This window comes from Chelonia mydas, chromosome 10 (genome assembly GCF_015237465.2).
Source record: "Chelonia mydas isolate rCheMyd1 chromosome 10, rCheMyd1.pri.v2, whole genome shotgun sequence".
Lineage (NCBI taxonomy): Eukaryota > Metazoa > Chordata > Testudines > Cheloniidae > Chelonia > Chelonia mydas.
In genome coordinates, this window is record NC_051250.2 from 20,133,133 (window position 1) to 20,150,568 (window position 17,436).

Consider the following 17,436-nt stretch of genomic DNA (forward strand, 5'->3'; position numbering starts at 1 on the left):
GGACAGTAATCAATACTTAATGCACCCAAAATCTGTCCTGCGTTTGTTAATTTTCTCTTGCTTTAAGCAGAAGCACATACATGTCTCAGAGTGAAAGTAATTGGATTAGTAAAATAGAATGTTAAAAAGGAACTAGTTAAAACAAATCAGCACAAGAATGTTTATGCTAACAAATTTCCAAGTAACAGCCGTGTTAGTCTGTATTCGCAAAAAGAAAAGGAGTACGTGTGGCACCTTAGAGACTAACCAATTTATTTGAGCATAAGCTTTCGTGAGCTACAGCTCACTTCATCGGATGTTTCCACAGTATGCATCCGATGAAGTGAGCTGTAGCTCACGAAAGCTTATGCTCAAATAAATTGGTTAGTCTCTAAGGTGCCACAAGTACTCCTTTTCTTCATGTTAACAAACATACTGGCACTTATTTTAAAATGTAGCTGTGTTTCTTTTGCAGGAAGAAAGTATGCAGCTGTGTTCAAGTCTGTGGACAGGGTCTGGCTGAAAGTCAGTATTGGAGTGATGCCCCAGGTCTATCAGGGCTGAGCCCCAATAGTTTAAGGAAGATCCCATCACAGGTTAAGTGAAATCTGTTAGAAATCAGATTAAGTGAAAGTGAAGCTAAATTTTAGCATCTCAAAAAGATGTTTAGCATGTAGAAGACATAGGATTATTTTTTTTTAGTAATATGGAGTAGCGTGAATATTAATTCACAATGCATGACAATAGTCTTCTACAAAAATGACAGTAAAAGCACATAAACTGCCTGGATTAACTAGAAATGGGTCATCTCAGTCTCTTCATGCTAGTGTTCATGATGATGCCACTCATCTGTCTAGCTGTCTCCTCCTCCTCATCTGGAAGCAATGCTGGAAGATTATCTTTGCAACCACAAGGCCCAATAACTTTTTTTTCAAATGAAAGTGTGTATTCTGCAGACACTATTATAACCATCAGAAAAATGTGGTTTTATAGCATTCTACCAAGTACAACTCAATCCAAATTTATTTGGCACAACTACTGTATTATTCATTGTTCTGATAAAGTATAATACTACTGGTGTACATGGCTCTTTACAGATAAATGAAAAGATGTCTGTGACCCATAGAGTTTAAAATCTATGAACACTGCTTTTTCCATACCATACACTGTTTTCTGTAATTCAATTCCAAGTTAAATAAGCTTTCAGTGTGATGATTGCAGGAAGTTTTCTGATGTTTAGCTAATAAGTGTTTGCACCATTGGTATTTTAATTACTATATTTAGAGAGCATTTCTGTGTCTAGTTGTTTTGGTCTTTAATCTTTTTTGAAATACCAGATGTAGCAACATTGTAAACAACATCACTCTCTTCAAAGCAGTGCTCTAAGGCCTGGTCTACACTAAAAAGTTAGGTCAACCCAGCTACTTCATTCAGAGGTATGAAAAATTCACAGCCCCAAGCAACACACTGTAGTTAAGCCAATCTAGCCCCGTAGCACTAGTTGAGGGAAGAATTCTTCCTTCGACCTAAGTACTGTCTCTTGGGGAGGTTGATTATCTACGCCAGTGGGAGAACCCCTCCCGTCGTCATACGCAGTGTCTACACCGAAGCACTACAGCAGAGCAGCTGAGGCATTGCAGCTGTACCAGTGTGATGTTTCAAGTGTAGGCAAGCCCTAATTAAAATGTAAAATCCTGTTGCTCTTGATGCTACTGAATGCCTGCATGACATATTATACTGTGCTGTGTTTAAGGAAGGGTACTGTTCTTTCTTGTATGTAAAAGTTAATTAACATACAAAATCCTTTACAGTCTTCTTTCCTTGTTTAAAACCAAAGTGTGCCCCCTCTCTCCACAAGACACAATTCACCTCTCTACTCCAAACCACAGAATTAAGAAACGCATGGTTGTTGATAAAGGAAGTGAGATTTCTAAAAACACTTAGTTAATCAAGGCAGTTTTAAGGCTTTTCATGATATTACTGTATGTAGCATCTCCTGTCTTCCACAAAGCTTTGCTAAAAAGGCTACAGAAAATGTGGAAATCATTAGGGAGAAGGAGAAACATTGAAGATTTTACTGGTTTGTATGCCAAACTTACCTAGCTTTTAGGACTGCTATAATGATGGGATTTACATGGGGCTGTATTCCTGGGGTACTCTCTACAGTTAGATTTACAGAATCTAATGCTGGTATAATATGGGTGAAGTTCACCCTCATATAAAGGGCTAGCATAAGGCCCTATTTTTGAGGCCCTAAGTGTTGCATAGGATTCTAGGTCACCACAGAACTGTATCCCTGACCTGGGATATTCTATCTACTACCCAAGATCCATAAACCTGGAAATCCTGGGCGCCCCATCATCTCAGGCATTGGCACCCTGACAGCAGGATTGTCTGGCTATGTAGACTCCCTCCTCAGGCCCTATGCTACCAGCACTCCCAGCTACCTTCAAGACACCACTGACTTCCTGAGGAAACTACAATCCATCGGTGATCTTCCTGATAACACCATCCTGGCCACTATGGATGTAGAAGCCCTCTACACCAACATTCCACACAAAGATGGACTACAAGACGTCAAGAACGCTATCCCCGATAATGTCACGGCTAACCTGGTGGCTGGACTTTGTCCTTACCCATAAGTATTTTACATTTGGGGACAATGTATACCTTCAGATCAGCGGCACTGCTATGGGTACCCGCATGGCCCCACAGTATGCCAACATTTTTATGGCTGATTTAGAACAACACTTCCTCAGCTCTCGTCCCCTAACGTCCCTACTCTACTTGCGCTATATTGATGACATCTTCATCATCCGGACCCATGGAAAAGAAGCCCTTGAGGAATTCCACCATGATTTCAACAATTTCCATCCCACCATCAACCCAGCCTGGTCCAGTCCACACAAGAGATCCACTTCCTGGACACTACAGTGCTAATAAACAATGGTCACATCAACACCACCCTATACCGGAAACCTACTGATCGCTATTCCTACCTACATGCCTCCAGCTTTCACCCTGACCACACCACACGATCCATCGTCTACAGCCAAGCTCTGCGATACAACCGCATTTGCTCCAACCCCTCAGACAGAGACAAACACCTACAAGATCTCTATCAAGCATTCTTACAACTACAATACCCACCTGCGGAAGTGAAGAAACAGATTGATAGAGCCAGAAGAGTTCCCAGAAGTCTTCTACTACAGGACAGGTCTAACAAAGAAAATAACAGAACGCCACTAGCCGTCACCTTCAGCCCCCAACTAAAACCCCTCCAACGCATTATTAAGGATCTACAACCTATCCTGAAGGATGACCCAACACTCTCACAAATGTTGGGAGACAGGCCAGTCCTTGCCTACAGACAGCCCCCCAACCTGAAGCAAATATTCACCAACAACCACATACCACACAACAGAACCACTAACCCAGGAACCTATCCTTGCAACAAAGCCAGTTGCCAACTGTGCCCATATATCTATTCAGGGGACACCATCACAGGGCCTAATAACATCAGCCACACTATCAGAGGCTCGTTCACCTGCACATCCACCAATGTGATATATGCCATCATGTGCCAGCAATGCCCCTCTGCCATGTACATTGGTCAAACTGGACAGTCTCTACGTAAAAGAGTAAATGGACACAAATTAGATGTCAAGAATTATAACATTCATAAACCAGTCGGAGAACACTTCAATCTCTCTGGTCACGCAATTACAGACATGAAGGTCGCTATCTTACAACAAAAAAACTTCAAATCCAGACTCCAGCGAGAAACTGCTGAATTGGAATTCATTTGCAAATTGGATACTATTAATTTAGGCTTAAATAGAGACTGGGAGTGGCTAAGTCATTATGCAAGGTAGCCTATTTCCCCTTGTTTTTTCCTACTCCCCGCCCCCCCCCAGACGTTCTGGTTAAACTTGGATTTATGCTGGAAGTGGCCCATCTTGATTATCATGCACATTGTAGGGAGAGTGGTCACTTTGGATGAGCTATTACCTGTAGGAGAGTGAGTTTGTGTGTGTATGTTTTTGGGGGGGGGGGGGTGAGAAAACCTGGATTTGTGCTGGAAATGGCCCACCTTGATTTTCATGCACATTGTAAGGAGAGTGGTCACTTTGGATAAGCTATTATCAGCAGGAGAGTGAGTTTGTGTGTGTGTGTGTGGTGGTGGTGGGGAGGGGGGGCAGAGGGTGAGAAAACCTGGATTTGTGCTGGAAATGGCCCACCTTGATTATCATGCACATTGTAGGGAGATGGTCACTTTGGATGAGCTATTACCTGCAGGAGAGTGAGTTTGTGTGTGTGTGTTTTTGGGGGGGGGGGGGGGTGAGAAAACCTGGATTTGTGCTGGAAATGGCCCACCTTGATTTTCATACACGTTGTAAGGAGAGTGGTCACTTTGGATAAGCTATTACCAGCAGGAGAGTGGGGTGGGAGGAGGTATTGTTTCATGGTCTCCCTGTATATAATGTCTTCTGCAGTTTCCACAGTATGCATCCGATGAAGTGAGCTGTAGCTCACGAAAGCTTATGCTCAAATAAATTGGTTAGTCTCTAAGGTGCCACAAGTACTCCTTTTCTTTTTGCGAATACAGACTAACACGGCTACTACTCTGAAAAGTGAAACTGTTTGAGCAGCATATTCCAGAAGTCTTGAGGTCTTTCTGAGTGTAGCCTTCACTGATTTGAGATCTACCATACCATTATCTCAACAGAAGGGAAAACCTATAATGGCAGCAGGCCGTAAAAGAGACTCAGTTTGGGAATATTTTAATGAAGTTCCTCTATCTGTGGGTAAGACAGGCATGCGTGCAAAATGCAAACAGTGCAACAAAGAAATGCGAAGCCTGGTGATGTTCTCCTCCTAATGCAGCATGGCAAGAAAATCTTCCAAATATTAATGATTAACCTGCTGAATTGGAGATCACCTCCCAATGACTTCATAAATATCTGCTGCAATTACCTTTGGTAAATGAAATAACCAAACAATCATTCATTTTCTGATCTAGCTGTAAAACTAATCTGAAAAGTTTTCAAAATAAATCACTTTAAAAATGTATAGTGTGTACCTTCTAAAAATGAAACCTACATCTATCTCTGAGCTGTGAAGAATATGTGTTAAGGTTATAACAACCAACAAGAATGCACTTTTATGCAGAAATTCATGATTAAATTGAGTCTTCCTGACTAGTGATTTAAATCATGATTTAAATCAAATCCACCCTGGAGTTTAGATAGTTTAGTGCCCTTTTTCCTTTGTAGAGAAGCAAAGTGTGTGTGTTGTAAAGGGCTTGTCTAGTTTTTGTAAAGTCCAGCCACAAGGAAATTTGTGTGGAAGGTTGTTTTTTATGAGAGTCTGCAATTCTGAGAGCTCATTCTTGATCTTTTCCTGTTTGCTGTATAGGATGTTGATCAGGTGGTTCCACAATTTCTTTGATAGTGTGTGGCACCATAGTCTGTGTGTTATGTTGATTGTAATGGATTTTTTACCTTCAGTCCTTTTGATATGATGTCCATCTGTTTGCATTTAGAAAGAAAGATGATGTCTGTCTGTATCTGCACAAGTTTTTTCATGAAGTTGATGGATTTTCACTTCATACAGCTAAATTCAGTGCCTTGCATGGTGACAGGTTTCAGAGTGGCAGCCGTGTTAGTCTGTATCAGTAAAAACAACAAGGAGTCCTTGTGGCACCTTAGAGACTAACACATTTATTTGGGCATAAGCGTTTGTGGGATTTCACCCACTTCATCAGATGCATGGAGTGGAAAATACAGTAAGCAATTATAAATATACAGTACATGAAAAGATGGGAGTTGCCTTTCCAAGCTGGGGGTCAGTGCTAACAAGGCCAATTCAGTTAGGGTGGATGTGGCCCATTCCCAACAGTTGACAAGAAGGGGAGAATATCAACAGAGGGCAAATTACTTTTTGTAGTGCTAATGAGTCCCTCTAATATCTTTCCCCACCACACACCCAAGTTGAAAGGGGTTTACTGTTTTCTGTAACATGATGGCTGCCTTCCTTTAACACCCCCTTCCCATCCTCTGCTTTCAGCTTTGTCCCTTTTTCAACAACTGTAATATTTCTGATTTTTAAGTATCAGTATCACTTTTCTTGTAAACTGTCCCAGAACACATCAGTATTGTTTGATTTTCTTCTAATGGTTTCATAAAGATGTCAGTGTACAAGAATTTTTTATTGAAATCTCAATAGTTATTTTCTTAGTTCCATTTTTTATTTAAAAACAGAATCCTATCCAGTATCTGTAGCTGTGCTTTCCAATGACTCAATAATATAGGCCTAATAATGCCTTTTGCAATGTAGATTTTGCAGTTGCTTTCTTTTTAATTGTCTGCAGGGATTGAGTAAGACAAGATATTTTTGGCTGGCCTGATGATCTGAAGAGGCTCTAAACAATAAGTTAACGGGAAACTCAGGCCCAAATTCAGCTTTGAATGACATTTGTACATTCCCATTGGCTGAGTAAGGACAACATCCATATTGTGTGTGTTGCATTTCAAGTGGGATGGCAATACTGTCCATTTACGCTATTCTGACATTAAATAGATTGCATTCAGATTGCTACCAGAATGTTTATGTACAACCCCACTCTTTTAGTTTGATTAATGTTAAATAGATTGGTATCCTACCAGTGCCAGGATGTCAAGGCTTAACACTGTATTTTGCTTCTTTGCAAATAAATAATAATAATAATAATAATAAAGGTGGAAAACTCCATGTTCTTCTGACAATAGGGAATAAATAAAATTTTAGTCTCATTTGTCAAAATACACTTTTTTTCTTGCATCTCAAAAAAGGAAGAATTATTTGTTTCTTGAAATGCAGTTCATTAAGTTGCAATTACACTTGAAACCCTGGTAAAATTTCCCCCATGCCTGATTTTTTTAAGCAAGTGACATATTGTTTGTCAATTCTAGGAAGGGTAAATGGTTCAGAAGTCAAATGTAACAACTTCCTAACAAGATGAAAGAAACAATTTCATAAAGTATAATAAATTGTCACTGGGTGTCACTCTTGAGTCAGCCTACAACAGTTTCAGAAAGATTTTAGTATAAGTTTTATTCTTTACAAAATAGGTGATTGCTTTGCTTCTTTCCTTTTTTTGGGGGGGAGTGTGTATTTATTTATGATAGTTTTCTGACTAATAATATTAAATATTTTCTCCATAGGAAAGCTGAACTCAGCTTCACTGAAAGATCACACCATATCAGTATGACTTCACAGAATTGTATTGTTCAGAGAAGCTGAATTCGGAGATTTCGAGGTTGGTTACACCAGTGTTGCTTCAGAGAAACCTCCCTGATTTCAATTTCAAACACCTACACTTTGATTTGCAGGTAAAGATTTTTTTAAATATATTGGCCCAAATTCATTCTTCAATCTTTTGTGAAACTCTGTTGACTTCACTGTCATCTCATACCATAACTAAGGAACGAAATCGGATGTGTTAGAGATATTGTTTGTTAGGAGTGAAATTCACCCCTTTGCAGAAGGCCAATACCTGGCCTAGGCACCATTTAAGCCCTCAAAACAAGCTTAAGCAGGTCTTCAGTAGCACATAAGCCTTGTGCTGGTGGTCTGCACAGGCCTGAATTTACCCATTGGAGAAGAATCACAGAGTCCCAATACTTACTAACTGATAACGCTAATAATGTAAAATAGATGTAATTGTTAGTACTAAACCGATTTATCTGGCAAATAAATACGATCCCCATAGGAATAGTTATCCCACAGCAGTACTTCTAATAGTGACTGCAACCATCTGATGTGCAGCGGGTAAAAGCAAGCATGTTTTTACTCTGTTGGCCAGTTTCATTTGTTCACTCTAGAATTTTTTTTTAACTCTACTTCTGGAGGGGAGCACACAGTAACCACATCTCCTTCTTGGAAGGCAACTTCCACTTTTCTCCCATAGTAGCTACGACATGAACAAATACTGTCCATCATTCCTCACCACACACACATTATATTCCCAGTGTTCACAATGGCAAAATTGTGAGCCAGTTCATTTCATGTGTCTTTTCTACTAGTCACAGTATAACACACTCACTTTCTTTCTCATACACTCTCTACACATGATGGTGTGATATGGCCCTTAAAGGAATTAATAGGTATCACATAATGCATTGCATTAATCAGTTTACTTGTCTGAATTTGCTAGGAAACAGCGCCATACTCTTAGGGTATGATCAGGTAATGAGAGTTAATTCTGATGTAATGCTTCTATCTTGTGTTTCATTGGTTGAGTTATTGGCACTCAATATCCTGTTGCATCTCTTGAAGGTTCACAAAGAATTAATCTCAATAAACCCAGTTGTTATTTTTGTAATATATCTCCAGTTTCAAAATACTACTAGTCTAAACATAACGGCTAGGCCATAAAAATAATTATGTTGAAAGGGGTGAATTTTTAACCCAACCTCCTCCCTTCACCAGTTTTCTAAAATATGGGTTGCACAACATTCCTGCTAGGATGGAAGCAGCCTCTAATTCTAATATCACATTACCTACTGCTTTGCAGGCACATTTTCAGGATGTAGCTCTTGTTGGCAATGGTGTGGAAATACCTACATAATATCCAACCAAGGAAATTAACTTTTTCTGCCCCTAAACTCTACTTACAAGAGTTGACTTGTCCCAGCATATTTTAACACTCGCTTTTGAGAGTGAACTCTGCAATATTTTTAGTGAGTTATTTAAAATATTTAATAAGAAAAGGTGCTGTGTGGGCGGAGAAACAATTGTCAGAGCAATTCTGCTGTGGAGACAAATATTTGGAGTATGCATTTCAGAAGTACTTTCCAAATAAGGACTGTATAAAAAAATATTGTCATTTCAAAGCTGCTCTATTGGCAGGAATTATGGGTTTGTTTTTGTGATGTGAGTGTCTCTCAGAATTCTCAGGACAAGGCTTCTTAAAAACATATAGGAGATACATTTCCACATATGATTGTAGGTCTTCTCCATTTTCTTGTATGGATGCTGCGTAGTCTGTACAAAGTTCATCTCGGAGAAGTGAACCGTTCTGGAGTGATATTTCATAGCAACATGAAGCAGGTGAGGCACGCTGAATAGGGCTATTTAATACTTTGGACAGACGGTATGTCTGCAGGATCTTGAGCAGGGCTGAGTGTGTGCTTATATTTGGACTCCCTGATGCCTGAAGAGGGTCTTTGAAAGACTTCAAATGGAGCAGGTCTGGATCAGTCATGAGACAGTGTGGACAAACAAGCAATACTAGCAGTGTGCAAGGGATAGAGGCACAGGCACTATCCCACAGTATTATCATCTCCTAACTCCCACTGTATGGTATATCTCATTTCTACATCCTTCCAGACATGGATGCTTGATTAACCAGGTTAACTAGACACTGTAAGTCAGGGGTCGGCAACCTTTCAGAAGTGGTGTGCCGAGTCTTCATTTATTCACTCTAATTTAAGGTTTTGTGTGCTAGTAATACATTTTAACGTTTTTAGAAGGTCTCTTTCTACAAGTCTAGAATATATAACTAAACTATTGTTGTATGTAAAGTAAATAAGGTTTTTAAAATGTTTAAGAAACTTCATTTAAAATTAAATTAAAATGCAGAGCCCTCCAGACTGGTGGCCAGGACCTGGGCAGTGTGAGTGCCACTGAAAATCAGCTCGCGTGCCACCTTTGGCATGCATGCCTTAGGTTGCCTACGCCTGCTGTATGGTTTAGTTACTAATAACCTTACACTTTGAAAAATGACTTCATAATCTTGAATAATTGTCACAGCACCTAGCTGCAACCTTCACTACCTCCAGCCTGCAGTCTGCTTCCCTTTGTCCATCTCCTTTATTTGCTGTCATCATGTATCTGATTTCTGTGACCATTAACAGAACAAGCCTGGTATCTGTGACACTTGTGTGCACCGCTGCCTTGACACAATTGTTTTTTCCGTGGAGAGAAAACTAGATTTCATGGTGGTTTTTCTGACGACACCTCCCAAACTTCTCTGACACTGACAGATTGCTTTGCACTTGCACGTGGGATTTCAACCTAGTGATTTCAGCTCTGTAGAGCCACTTACCAATCTCCCTCTTCCTTGCAGAGACTTTAGTCCATTTGTAAAAACAGTTTGACACCCACTTCTTGCCTGCACCTACCTGAATTTTATACAGTACCTTTTGCACGTTTAGAAGGGATGCATAAGGTGGTGCAGTTACATGTCCGAATGTGGCTATAAATGGGTCTGAGTGTCAGGGATTCTAAGTGGCATAGCTTACATGCTGAGTGTTCATTTGAGCAGTGCAAGAAGGGCATTTTACCCCCATCACTCCCCAACTTTAATTTACATCATCTTGTGGGGGCTCAGAATTAATAGTGCAGGGGTTTCAATTGTTGGGCCGCTTGTGTGATATTAAGTAATTCCTCTCCAGTTAACAAAGGCCCTGAATTTTATGCTCACCAAAGGTCCTGGTCTGTCCTCAAGACAGAAAGCCTTTGTTTATTTACAAAACAGATATAGCGTGGATAGCAATACATGTTCCCTGCCACCTGCCATACATCCCTAGCAGACTCAGCCCGGAGGGAGAAGGTAGTTCAGTGTTTAGTCTGTCTAGTGATACTGCCAAGATGAGTGACAAGTATTATTAACCACTCTGAGGCACAGACAAGGTAAGGCCAGTATTTTCAAAATAAAGCTACTTTCCACTGAAAATCTCTGCTGAATCAGAGTCTGATGTTGTATACCACCTCAGGTGAATTTGTTTTATTGCTGTTTCCAAGAGGCATTTATAAGGTTAATTATAACTAATGACTTCTGGAGCATGTACACTTGATTGCTGGAACTCAGACAAAGGTTAGAATTTGAATGAGTGTATATGCATAAGTTATGTGTGCATCTCTGCTTCCATCAAAGTCTTCTGAAGATTTTAGTTTTAAATTACATGCTAGGTGTTTTGTTTAATATTGTTCATCAGCAGCCAGTGCTTTAGCCTATTTCTTTCTTCATGATAAGCACTTAATATTTTGCAGAATGTATTAAATGTTGTATATAATTCAAACATAACACTATTTTCTACATTGCCTATTTTTGATTTCCAGTTATCCTGTGATATCATTAGGTTACGTTCTTCCACCAGAAACCTTCATTAGTGTTGACAATCTGAACCTAACTCTTACTTTTTTCTACATAATGTTAGAGATGTATAATGACTGAATATCAGACAGATATCGCCTGTGTATTTAGTGAAATCTTTTTGAAGACAGTTAAATAGTTTAATGCTCAATCAGAGTAATTGTATACACTTGCTTCAGTCTTGAAAGAAAAGCCATTGACATTGTTGTACTTAACTGTTGGGGAGTGGTGTGTGAACACTATAAGAAGCAGCTAAAACAAAGAAAAATACTTTCAGAATTGCTATTTCTCTACTCCCTCCAAAGTATGAACAAAAGTGTGAAACTGTGGTTAAGGAACTGTGCTCATTCATTTATTATGCTGAATTTTATGTGGTTTCCTTGGACCACATTTGCTAAAATATATAAAAAAGCATGTGGCAGGTGCGAATACAGTTTAAGAGTTTGCCATTTGAGGGCTAATGATTTCACAGGAATTTTGCCAGAGTAAAGACTGCAGGATGTGGTCCTGTTAAAGTCCTCTTCACGTATGTATGTAATGCTGTGTTAGAACATGCTGCAAAGAGCTACTTCAGAAAGGAACTGACTAATTACTAATATTTAGTGGTACCAGAAGTGCTGATGTAAGTAAAGCCAAAAACAATCATAAAAAGGAAGCTACAAAAGAAACACGCAACACAGGATAAGACAAAAGACAAATATTGTTTATTTCTATTGTCTAGTTCGATTAAAGTTAATTCATATCGTGCCCACAGTTAAGTCACTGTCCCACACATCTCTCAATTGAATTCAGGAAAGCCCTAAAACACATGCTTAAGTCCCGTCATATTGAAGACAACATTTAAGAACTTGCTTACATTTAAGCAGACACTTTAGTCCCATTGTCCTTTCTTGAATCAGGGTTCCTATTTATTTACAAAACAAGTACATCATAGGCTCTTGCAACTGCAAGTTTCCCACACTGCCTTGTCAATGCTCTGCAACTTTGTTCTGCAGGAATCATCTTTACTGGTGAGAGAGTAGTTCAGTCTCCATGCCCATTCAGCCACTGACCTTTTCACTGACATTACTAATCAGGGTGCCAGCTAATATACTATGGTAGGGATGCTTGTGATAAACACATCCATCCCCTTGGAACTGGACTGAGATTCACCAACTTACTTCACACAGGTCATTGAAGAGCCATCTGCAGAGGCTGGATTGATCTGGTGCTCCATGGTACACTGTGCCAGCAATTCTTTGGTGGTGCCATGATTTTCTGAATCCCTCAGTGCTGGCTGGCAAGGGAGTTTCAAAAATATCCTGATTCTGGTATGTACATTTTGGTTCACCAAATAATATCATATGGGGTCTTAAATGAAACCCAGGGTCACACTGATCTTCAGTTTCCTTGTGAAATGTATGTATGAATACTATGTAAGGAGTTATGTAAGTACTCTGAAAATATAGTTCTTAGATTCTGTATCATGCAGAGGTGGAGAAATAGGTTTCCTGTCAGACAAAAGATGTTTATTTGTCTGTCTCTCTGTCAGCATGTGGAATCAGGATTATAAGTGGCGGCACACTTACATAGGAAGTCAACAAAGTGATATGAAATCAATACGGAAGTGCACACAGCAGGGGAAGAGACCCTTTTCTTGAAATACATTTTTAAAGTCTGGTGGACTCTATTTGGGGAACAGTGAAGACACTCTGTCATCCTGTGTCTAGGAAGTAAATAAGCAGCGTATTTAACATTAATGAAAATGAGATCTCAACCAGGCTTGCAGAAGACTTTGGGGTGAAATAAACTTCTTTAGAGGAGGTTGGACTGTTAAGCTGAGGGCACTGGCAAAGGTACAGCGCTGGCAGTTACAGCACTGCTCAGAGAGCGCAGAAGGGAAACCGCTGTTGTGTGTTCACACTGACAGCTGCCTGCGCAATAGCGTGTTCACACTTGCAGTGCTATTTGGAGTGGTGCACTCTGGGCAGCTATCCCAGAGCACCTCTTTCTCTTTTGCCATTAAGACGTGTGGGAACGCAGAGGGGTTTGCAGGGCATCCTGGGTCCGGTCCCAATGCCCTGTGATACATTGCTTCGCATCCCAGCAATCCCTGTGCTTCCGTCCACATTTGGCGCCATCTTTCAACGGTTTGTGTACTGCACGCCTCTTTCGGGCTGCAGGAATGGATCCTGAACTGCTGACCAGTATGCTGCTCATTCTGACTAACATGTCACGAGTGGCAGTGGAGTTATTCCTTAAACTGCAAAGGTAAGAGGAGTGCGACCTTGATCTCGCCACGCGAAGAAGCTGTGACACGAGATGGCTTGTGGCATTCACAGAGGTGCTGACCACAGTGGAACGCCACTTTTGGGCTCGGGAAACAAGCACTGAGTGGTGGGATCACATTGTGATGCACGTTTGGGATGACGAGCAGTGGCTGCAGAACTTTCGCGTGAGGAAAGCCACATTCATGGGACTGTGTGATGAGCTTGCCCCAGCCCTGCGGCGCAAGGACACAAGAATGAGAGCTGCCCTGCTGTTGGAGAAGCACGTAGTGATTGCACTGTGGAAGCTGGTTACTCCAGACTGCTACCGATCGGTCGCTAACCAGTTCGGAGTGGGAAAGTCGACTGTTGGACTCATGTTGATGGAAGTGTGCAGGGCCATTAATCGCATCCTTCTCTGAAAGATGGTGACTCTGGGCAATGTGCATGACGTGGATGGCTTTGCATAAATGTGCTTCCCTAACTGTGGAGGGGCGATAGATGGCATGCACATTCCAATTCTGGCACCAGACCACCTAGCAACAGAATACATTAATCGCAAGGGATATTTCTCAATGGTTCTCCAGGCTCTTGTGGATCACCGTGGGCGTTTCACAGATATTAACGGAGGCTGGTCAGGAAAGGTGCATCACGCATGCATCTTTTGGAACACTGACCTTTTCAAGAAGCTGCAAGCAGGGACTTTCTTCCCGAACCAGAAGATCACCGTAGAGGTAGTTGAAATGCCCATTGTGATCCTGGGAGACCCCTCAGTGCCATGGCTTATGAAGCCATACATGGGGCAACTTGACAGCAGCAAGGAGCGGTTCAACAACAGGCTGAGCAAGTGCAGAATGACTGTTGAGTGTGCATTTGGCCATTTAAAAGCCCACTGGCAATGCCTGTATGGAAAGCTGGACATGGCCGATGACAATATTCCTATGCTTATAGCTGCAAGCTGTATGCTCCATAATATTTGTGAAGGGAAGCGTGAAAGCTTCACTTAGGGCTGGACCACAGACGCTCAGCACCTGGAGGCTGAGTTTGAACAGCGAGAGACCAGGGCTATTAGAGGGGCACAGCACGGGGCCATGAGGATCAGGGATGCCTTGAGGCAGCAATTTGAAGCTGAAAGCCACTAATATTTGTTGCTATGCTCGGGATTGTAGTGCTTGTAATTCTAGGAGATGATTGGTGCACATGCTAGAAGAAGTGGCCTTAACATAATTGTATGTTACTTTGCAGTGCTCTTTTTGCTTTCGATTAATAGAATAAAGATTGCTTTCAAACAAACACAATTCTTTTATTAAAAGACAACAATCTGAGGAGAGAGTCAAACCAAAAAATTCATCAGCAGGGAGGGAGATGTAGGAAGGGAAGGTCTCCAGAGGAGGAGGGGTCCTGGGACAGCTACAGATTTGTATATGTCCAGGGATCATACCCAACCTTCTCCTTTGGAGTACAATGCAGCGGGTACTGTACTTCAGAGGGCCAAACTGCGGAGGGATGGGTGTTGAGTGCAGTGGGATGGGAGTCCGCATTGCTGGACTGTGAGGAGGGAGGAATGGAATGCTGCGGGTAGAAAGTGGAACCAGAAGGTTGATAACAGTGTGTTGGCAGTATGGGGGGTGCATGGGAAAGAGTTTTGCAACAGCGGCTGTAGGGGAGGGCAGGCACGGAGCTGCTCGGTCTGAAGAGCTCGTATTGCGTGGATCATGTCCAGTTGGTGCTCCATAACATTTAAGAGCCGTTCCGTGGCTTCTTTCTCGTGTGCTGTGTTCTCCTTTCTCTCTTCTCGCTGTCCTGCCACTCCTTCAATTCTTGTTTCTCGGTGGTGGCGTGCATCATAACCTCACAGAGAAAGTCCTCCTTAGTTCTTCGTGGCCGCTTTCTAATTCTGCGCAGCCGTTGTGCTGCTGATAACAAAGAGGGAGGCTGGGCTCCCAAGGTCATCTCTGTGAAGTTTAAATGCAATATTTTACAGAAGCAGTATTGTTTGCAATACAGACAACACTGATTCAGTGCTTTAAAACACAGCCAGTACTCTCACACCTATCACCAAATGGCTGACCCCAGGCAAGCGCACATGAGCCACAAGACCCCCCAAAATGATGAGTAGCCACAGGGGCAGGGTAAATCACTCTTCCTGGACCCTGCTGGGCATGTGGCTTTTGGGGAGAGCCAGCACTGTGCGGCGGGGAGCTTTTACCTCCCAACCTGGGTGGAGATTGTATATGGGGGGTTAAGGGGCACCTTACGTGGTCCAAAGCTGATGGCCCTACCTCTCCATGGGGCTCCGCTCTGCCAGTCGCCCCATGAGCTGCTCTAGGCATCCAACAAACTGCTCTGCTCCACCAGCTGCTCTGCTCCACAAGCTGCTCTTCTCGCCGTCCCACAAACTGCAATGCTCTGCTCTGCCAGCCGTCCCACAAACTGCTCTGCTCCACAAGCCGCTCTGCTTGCCATCCCGCAAACTGCTCCACCATATATCTTCAGGCTCCCCCACTACTTAACACAACACTCAGTGATTTCAGCTCTTAATAAGTTTAGCTCTTTTGTGATTTCAGCTTGTAGTAGGGGAGCCTCAGTGCTGGTGCACCATTAGCCCAAAGTGAAATCAGCTGAGCAGCCTGTAACTAGACTCCTAATAGAATCAAAATTAGCTCTGATATTCCACAGTGGACAGAAGAGGAAGTGCAATTAGCATGTAAGGCCCTCACCACAGTGCCCATGCCACTAAGTATTAATACCTGTCCACAGCCTCTCTCAATTCACAGAGTTTTGGAACCCATGTCCCTTGCCTAGTGAGTGCTACTTAGTTGATGGCGAGTCCCTCCATCATAACAAAAGGCCAAGTACAGTTCCACTGTCCTTGAGTCCCATAATCAGGGTAATAACAATTTATTCTTCCTGCCCCAATAACAGAGACACTGGGGATCCCACAGCAGCCAAAGTGACCATTTGGGCAGCTATGGCCTCATTCTAGGCGGGGTGGGTGTGCCTATGCAAATGAGATTGGCCCCGAAGTTCTTTTCCACAACTTGCCACACCTCACCACCAGATGTCAGGGTGGAGCTCATCCTGACTCTGCTTACATCAGCATTGGTAACTGCTTCTAATCAATATGGCAGAGACACTCAGCTATTTTGAGATAGTTGATAGAATTTGCAAAGAGAGCCACTAATGTTTCATTCAGACTGACTCCTGGACAATAGTTAGCAATGATCGCCCAAATTCTGTCTTGATATAACTCCACTGACATACATCAGGAGGTAACAGGGATGAGGTTGGCTCAGTGGTTTTAGAACTTCAGCAAACTGAGGACATATTTGAGTTAGATACCAGTAGCCTCTGAATGAAAGTTTTATAACCTTTTACCAATCTCTTGAGCCATCCAGTTCCCCCCTTCTGTAGGCTTTATCCTTTCATGTATATTTATTAATGAATTTTAATAGATAAATAGCCCTAATGAAAAGACTTAAGTCTGTGCACCTGATCTATTATGGAAAATGCAGGACTAACACTGCAGTGCAGTATATTAAAGACCTTGAATACAGAGACTATTTTTATTAGAATATTCTGCTGAAGATAACTTGTTTGTGAATTGCCATGTGCTGAGAATTTCATAGAAAAATAACATTCATTTGTCCCTCACTGTCTCAAACATAATAATATGCTCTGAAATTATGCTGTTTTCTGACAATAGCTTTTATCTCCTCATTCTGAAGTCAAGAGAAAATGAAATTTAATGATGTAAAGGGGTCAGCTTGGCTTCAAATAAGCCCAGGATTCTAATAATCCATTTCATGTCACAGTGACATCAGATGGGTATTTTCAATGCGGCTTGCCTTTTTCGCTAGTTTATTGGGTGTTTTTTAAAATGTAATTTTAAACAAACATTTGAATGTGGATGAAAATCAAGATGATGAATATATAATAGTACTCCAGTTTAGAACTGGAAGAAGAGATGCTGGTTAAAAAAAGAACAATAAAAAAAATAGAAGTATTCTTACAAGGAAACACTGAATGCTATTTTCATGGATTTCTCTTTCTGTATCTGTATAATACGTA

The 17,436-nt window shown here is 41.6% G+C and overlaps 1 protein-coding gene across 5 annotated transcripts in view; it reads left to right on the plus strand.

Moving 5' to 3' along the window:
• Window positions 1–17,436, plus strand: part of TNFRSF17 (TNF receptor superfamily member 17) — a 50,459-nt gene that overhangs the window by 16,694 nt on the left and 16,329 nt on the right. For 4 of the 5 annotated variants that reach the window (XM_043523243.1, XM_043523240.1, XM_043523241.1 and 1 more), the window contains 2 exons: window positions 7,185–7,352; window positions 12,289–12,429. The gene's annotated coding sequence lies outside the window, so the exon portion shown is untranslated. The remainder of the gene's footprint in view (window positions 1–7,184; window positions 7,353–12,288; window positions 12,430–17,436) is intronic. The other variant, XM_043523242.1, reaches the window with a different exon arrangement.